We start from the raw sequence: 7,500 nt of genomic DNA on the forward strand, positions 1-7,500 counted from the left end.
TATATAATGAATTTTATTTATTATATATTCTTTAAAAAAAAAAATCCTCTCAAATAAAATGAAATGATGAAAATATTGAATCTAAGTATTCTTTACAAAAAATTTTCATATTATTTATATATATATATAAAATAATAATTTATATATGTAATTAAAAGGAGGAATGTCTAGCATAAAAATTAAATTTTTTATTCTAGGATTGCCTCATTTTACATTATTATTATTTTTATATATTTACAATATATAAAAGGAGAAAAGAAAAATAGAGATGAAAAGATGATATAATTTTTTTATTAAATTGTGAGAAGATAAAAAAAGAATATTAAAACAACCTCAACTCATATGGGATTACCCCCTGAATTTAAGCATATTAATGAGGGGAGGAAAAGAAACTAACAAGGATTTTCTTAGTAGCGGCGAGCGAAAAGAAAATAGTTCAGCACTAAGTCACTTTGTCTATATGTCAAATGTGAGATGCAGTGTATGGAATATCTTAATATCTAGTATGAGAAATTAACGATTTAAGTCCTTCTTAAATGAGGCCATTTACCCATAGAGGGTGCCAGGCCCGTATAACGTTAATGATTACTAGAAAGATATTTCCAAAGAGTCGTGTTGCTTGATAGTGCAGCACTAAGTGGGTGGTAAACTCCATCTAAAACTAAATATAACCATGAGACCGATAGTAAACAAGTACCGTGAGGGAAAGTTGAAAAGAACTCTGAATAGAGAGTTAAATAGTACGTGAAACTGCTTAGAGGTTAAGCCCGATGAACCTGAATATCCATTATGAAAAATTCATCATTAAATAATTAAAAAAATAATGTGCATTTTTTTCATATAAGGACATTGTAATCTATTAACATAATAAAGTATTTATCAAAAGATCATTGGTGATATTAAGTTTATTTAAATTAATTTGCTTTTTAAGCATATTAACATAAAATAAATACTAATGATTTGATAAAGTGTTGATAGATTTTATTATATATAATGCTAAAATTCATTTTTTGAATTTTACAAAAAATTTAATATCTATGATATTAATATTTATTTGTATGCATTTATATGATTAACAATGCGAAAGATTCAGGATACCTTCGGGACCCGTCTTGAAACACGGACCAAGGAGTCTAACATATGTGCAAGTCATTGAGTTATATTAAACTTAATGGCATAATTAACTTAACTTAAATATAATGGGATTAATTTTTAGTCTATTTTTTAATAAATAGTCAATTAATTCAATCCCGGGGCGTTCCATATAGTTATGTATAATGATAATTTATTATTATTTATACCTCTAACTGGAGCGTACCTTGAGCATATATGCTGTGACCCGAAAGATGGTGAACTATACTTGATCAGGTTGAAGTCAGGGGAAACCCTGATGGAAGACCGAAACAGTTCTGACGTGCAAATCGATTGTCAGAATTGAGTATAGGGGCGAAAGACCAATCGAACCATCTAGTAGCTGGTTCCCTCCGAAGTTTCCCTCAGGATAGCTGGTGCATTTAAAAATTATATAAAATAATCTTATCTGGTAAAGCGAATGATTAGAGGCCTTAGGGTCGAAACGATTTTAACCTATTCTCAAACTTTAAATGGGTAAGAACCTCACCTTTCTTGATATGAAGGTTGAGGTTATGATATAATGTGCCCAGTGGGCCACTTTTGGTAAGCAGAACTGGCGCTGTGGGATGAACCAAACGTAATGTTACGGTGCCTAAATTAACAACTCATGCAGATACCATGAAAGGCGTTGGTTGCTTAAAACAGCAGGACGGTGGACATGGAAGTCGTAATCCGCTAAGGAGTGTGTAACAACTCACCTGCCGAAGCAACTAGCCCTTAAAATGGATGGCGCTTAAGTTGTATACCTATACATTACCGCTAAAGTAGATGATTTATAAAACAATTTCGATTGATTTATAAATTTTGAAACTTTAGTGAGTAGGAGGGTACAATAGTGTGCTTAGAAGTGTTTGGCGTAAGCCTGCATGGAGCCGCTATTGGTACAGATCTTGGTGGTAGTAGCAAATAATCGAATGAGACCTTGGAGGACTGAAGTGGAGAAGGGTTTCGTGTGAACAGTGGTTGATCACGAGTTAGTCGGTCCTAAGTTCAAGGCGAAAGCCGAAAATTTTCAAGTTTTTAATAAAAAAAAATATTAATAAAAATATATTTAAAAATAATTAAAATACTTGAATTATTTTGAACGAAAGGGAATACGGTTCCAATTCCGTAACCTGTTGAGTATCCGTTTGTTATTAAAAATGGGCCTTGTGCTCATCCTGGCAACAGGAACGACCATAAAGAAGCCGTCGAGAGATATCGGAAGAGTTTTCTTTTCTGTTTTATAGTCGTACTACCATGGAAGTCTTTCGAAGAGAGATATGGTAGATGGACTAGAAGAGCATGACATTTACTGTTGTGTCGATATTTTCTCCTCGGACCTTGAAAATTTATGGTGGGGTTACGCAAACTTCTCAACAGGCCGTACCAATATCCGCAGCTGGTCTCCAAGGTGAAGAGTCTCTAGTCGATAGAATAATGTAGGTAAGGGAAGTCGGCAAATTAGATCCGTAACTTCGGGATAAGGATTGGCTCTGAAGATTGAGATAGTCGGGCTTGATTGGGAAGCAATACCATGGTTTATGTACTCGTTCTGGGTAAATAGAGAATTACGATTCTTGTTCCCCGGATAGTAGTTACGTAGCCAATTGTGGAACTTTCTTGCTAAAATTTTTAAGGAATTATATCATTCGATATATATTCCTTTTAAATTATAACGATTATCAATTAACAATCAATTCAGAACTGGCACGGACTTGGGGAATCCGACTGTCTAATTAAAACAAAGCATTGTGATGGCCCTAACGGGTGTTGACACAATGTGATTTCTGCCCAGTGCTCTGAATGTCAAAGTGAAGAAATTCAAGTAAGCGCGGGTAAACGGCGGGAGTAACTATGACTCTCTTAAGGTAGCCAAATGCCTCGTCATCTAATTAGTGACGCGCATGAATGGATTAACGAGATTCCTACTGTCCCTATCTACTCATTCTCAGTCTGACTGTTGAATAGTGCGGACGTGTCGTGTGCTAAGCGGTGATTTGCGATTTTTGTGATTTCCTTTTGCGGTTACATTCGTGTGTGAGTACCGGTGTATTACAGTTGTGCGAGTGACGCTAATATTGTTGTGGCTGTACCATAGCGGTACAGTGTTTACAATTAATTGCGCTAGTGAGTGCCGTTGTCCGAGTGACGCTACTTTGTAGTAGCTGTACAGTGTTACGAATAATTGAAAGTGCCGTACGGTAGTGTTGTTGGACACTCCAGTGAGTGCCAATATACTCCGTGCTATAGACACAGAGTGCGTGTTTGTGAGTGCTGCTAGATACAGCGTTGGAAATTTTCCATCAAGTTGTTTACAACTTTTGCGGGCGTGCCGTTGTTTTTCGGCGTGGTGTGTTGTGCGTAGCTGTACCATAGCGGTGCATTGTTTACGAGCAATTGCTCAGGTGACTACGGTTTGTGCTAGTGACGCCACCGTTTGCGTGGCTGTACATTGCGTACAAGTGTACCTTGTTGGTAAGTTGTTTACAACTTTTGAGTGCCGCTATTTCTGGCGTGGTTTTTGGCGTCGGTGTAGTGTCGCGCTGTTATTTTTTGGCGTGGGTTCGTTGGGTGCGTGTACACTAGGTAGTCGTGCCGCTATATTGCCATATTTGGCAACAGTAAAAAGGGCGTCCTCTTTTGTGCGTGGGTACAGTACTGCGCCAAGGTTGAATACCTTGTGCAGGTGCTACGACCAAAGCGTGTTGTGTTTTTGCCTGCGGTCGAGCTCGGCGTTAGCTCCACCTTGGTCGACCCGTCCTTGTTCGGGGAACAGTGTTCTGTCCGGCAAGGCATTGGTGGTGGCCTTTGCCAAACCTTTGGTTGGCGCTGTGGGCTACGCCCTCGCGCTTTGCTTTGGCTCGCCGATAGGTGCAGCCGCTGTGTGCGTGCCTGTGCGGGGTTCGTTCCTGCCGTGCAGTAATTGCCGTTGCCCAAAAGGGACTCAATTTTTTGTTGTTGCTCAGGAGGCCTTATCCGGCGAATTCGGCAACCTAAGTGTGAGGGTCGTTGGGCAATGCCCAAATTAGAAGGTGTGAGGAAGAGGGCGAACACCCCTCTTCCAAGCGGTTCGGCGGTGCCATCGTCGGCAATGGACGAATCGACGTCCGGAGAGGAGGAGGTGATTTTGCGGTCTCCTCCTCGCATTAAGAAGAAGACCGCTGGGGGTGCAGCGGTCCCGGTGGTGAAGTCAGGTAAGGAGGTTTTAAAGGTACCTGAAAAGGTGCCTTCCAGTAAGTCGGGGGTGAGTGGAAGCGATGGCGCTTCCGAAAGTGGAAAAATTGGGAGTGGGAAAAAGGGGAGTAAGACAGGGGCTAAATTAGGTCCAGCTGGGAAGCACCTGGTAGATTTCTGTAAGAGATTGCGTGCTTCCCAGGAAGGTTTGGGAGCGTTCGGGGGGGGTGCCGAACAGAAGAAGGTTGGGGGCGAATTTATGGGACGCTTTAAGTCCATTGTGACGGCCTTTAGTGGAGCCGTCATTGACATGGACGGCGTCCCGAAGAGCACAGCGAAGGATCTCCTTGGATACTCCTTGGAGTTTGAGGAGCTCTTTGTTGAGATGGTGGCGGAGATCGCCCATCTTCGTGGGCGGTTGGAAGCCACCATGACAACCAGGGAGGAAGCACCTCGGAGGACGGCTGGAGCTGCGCTGGCTGGTGCAGCGATGATGCCGGCACCTCAGGCGCCTGCGCCTGTGTTGCCTGCGTTGCCGGTGCCCAAGCCAGTTGAGACCTGGTCGGTCGTAGTGAGGGGTAAAACCCCCACTACTTCCAAGGAGGTGATCAAGAAAGTTGTAAAGGAGGTTGGGCCTTCCATGGGGGTTAGGGTGCACGAGGTGCGCCCGTTGAAGGATGGAGGTGCGATTATTCGCACCCCATCCGTTGCCGAGAGGGATAACTTGGCAAAAAATGCCAAGTTTTCCGAAGTGGGGCTCGACGTGAGCATACGTCGGAAGCTGGGGCCTAGGGTTGTGGTCCAGGGGGTTCACACGGAGATCTCCCCTGAGGATTTCATGGGAGAGTTGTTCCGGTTGAACCTCAAGGAGTTCAGCCCTGGGTGCCGTGAGAAGGACGTGAGGATGATCAGCCGTCCTTGGAAGGTCAGCCCCGATGGGGTGACGAATGTTGTCCTTGAGGGAACGGACATGCTAATGTCCGCCCTCCTGGAAGCAGGTCGTTGCTACATAAAGTGGTTTTCCTTCCGGGTACGGCCAGACCAACTGACGCCCGGCTGCTTCCGATGCATGGGGTTTGATCACAGGGTGGCAGAATGCAGAGCCAAGAAGGATGTCTGCCGTAGGTGCGGGCAAGAAGGACACAGGAGTGCAGGTTGTGGCAATGCCCCGCATTGTCGCAACTGTGCGTTTAAGGGCAAGCCAGCCGGACATCTAATGATGTCCACTGTCTGCCCGGTGTACTGTGCCATTGTTGCCCGTGCGAACGCTAGACATTGATGGTTGAACTATATCAACTGAACTGTCAGGGGTCATATGCCGTGATGTGTGAATTGGGGGCGTGTATGTCGGAGGGGGGCTGCGGCATTGCTTTGCTCCAGGAACCATACTCCACCAATGGGGTGGTGAGAGGCCTTCCTGGGGGCTTCAGGGTCTTTACGGACCTTGGAGTCAAGGCCGCAGTAGCTGTGTGTGAGCCAAGCTACTCTTGTGTAGTAGTTGACTCATCACAGTGGGGAGTATGTGTGTGTGTCGAGGGGGAATTCGGCAGAATGAATGTCGTCAGCTTGTACTGCAAGTCTGACGAGCCTCTAGAGCCCTACTTAAGATACATTGATGCGGTGCTACTACTTGAGAGTAGCATTCCTGCCATCGTGTGTCTTGATGCGAATGCTACATCTCCGATGTGGTTCAGCAAGGTATCCAGGCATACTGCTGGATATCGGAGCCACAATCGAGGTGAGGTTATGAGCGAGTGGATTGTGGCGAATAACCTCCTTGTAGCAAACGAACCAAGCGTATGGTATACGTTTGAGGGGCCTAGAGGTGTGAGTGACATTGACGTGACGCTCATGAATGACGCAGCAGCGGGTAGGTTCGAGTGTAAATGGAGTGTTAGGGGGGGTTGGGGAATTAGTGACCATAATTTAATACAAATTATGGTTACTCCCCGTACCCCGCAGTTAGAAGGGGGGAGTCCATTGAGGCGATGGCGTACCTCGTGTACCGACTGGAACCGATATGGACATACTGTTAGGGAAGCGGTATTGGATATACCGCTTAGGGAGTTTGAGGAATTGGGGGTTGACGAGCAAATTGCTCGTCTATATGAATGTGTTTGGGGTGTGAATGACTTATTGTTTAGGAAAGCTAGGGCTGTGAGAATGAAAGGTGTGAAATGGTGGACGAGTGAGTTAAATTCAAAGAGGAGGTCTGTCCGACGCTTGAGGCGTTTGTTTCAACGCGGCAGGCGGACCAATTCGGAGAATCTGTCTCAGCTCAAGTATCAATTTAGCGTAGGGATGAAAGAGTATAAGAAGATGCTTGTGAGAGTGAAGGAGGAAGAGTGGAGGAGATTTGTGGGGGAAAATAGGGACGACCCTTGGGGACAGGTCTATAGGATCTGTCGGGGTCGTCGAAATGAGATGGCTAGCTCTCTTCGCGTAGGTGATACTGTATTATCGACGTGGAGAGAGTGTGCCAATGTTCTGTTAGGCGAGTTTTTTCCCAGGGCTGAGGTTCAGGTTCCTCCTGCACAAGAGGTGCCTGTCCCTCCAATAGAAGCTGAGGAGTTGGATTATGCATTTGGCCTGGTCAGGTCTAAAAGGTCTCCAGGTTTCGATGGTTTGAACGGAGAGATGTGCAAATGCTTGTGGAAGTTCATTCCGGAATATTTGGAGGCCATTTATGATAAATGCATATGGGAGGGATATTTTCCACGCGAGTGGAAAATTGCTAGGGTCGTTGCACTCTTGAAGTCGCCCGATAAGATCAGGAGCGATCCTCGATCTTATCGTGGTATCAGCCTCCTTCCGGTGCTTGGAAAAGTGCTGGAAAGGGTTATGGTTGAGCGGCTTCAGGAGCTAACTCGGGGTGTTAGGTCGGATAGGCAGTATGGGTTTAGGAAAAGACGTGGTATAGAGGATGCGTGGTTGTATGTTCAGAGTGTAGTTAGGGAAAACGTCAATAAATATGTCCTTGGCATATTTATTGACTTTAAGGGGGCATTTGATTACTTGCGCTGGGATCGTGTGTTGCAGAGATTAGAGGAGCTTGGCTGTCCGGAAATTACTCTATGGCGGAGTTATTTTTCGGACAGAAAAGCATCCATGGTAGGAGTGGGCGGGAGTGTGGAGATTGGGGTGGAGCGAGGCTGTCCGCAGGGATCCGTCTGTGGTCCCTTCATTTGGAACCTCATGATGGACTCCCTG

At 44.8% G+C, this 7,500-nt stretch overlaps 1 pseudogene; it reads left to right on the forward strand.

The window, feature by feature from the left end:
* The first annotated feature begins 328 nt into the window (after nucleotides 1–328).
* On the forward strand, nucleotides 329–3,110 carry LOC129251551 (large subunit ribosomal RNA; annotated as a pseudogene).
* The last annotated feature ends 4,390 nt before the right edge of the window (nucleotides 3,111–7,500 follow it).

This window comes from Anastrepha obliqua, unplaced genomic scaffold (assembly GCF_027943255.1).
Source record: "Anastrepha obliqua isolate idAnaObli1 unplaced genomic scaffold, idAnaObli1_1.0 ptg000027l, whole genome shotgun sequence".
NCBI classification, from domain to species: Eukaryota; Metazoa; Arthropoda; class Insecta; order Diptera; family Tephritidae; genus Anastrepha; species Anastrepha obliqua.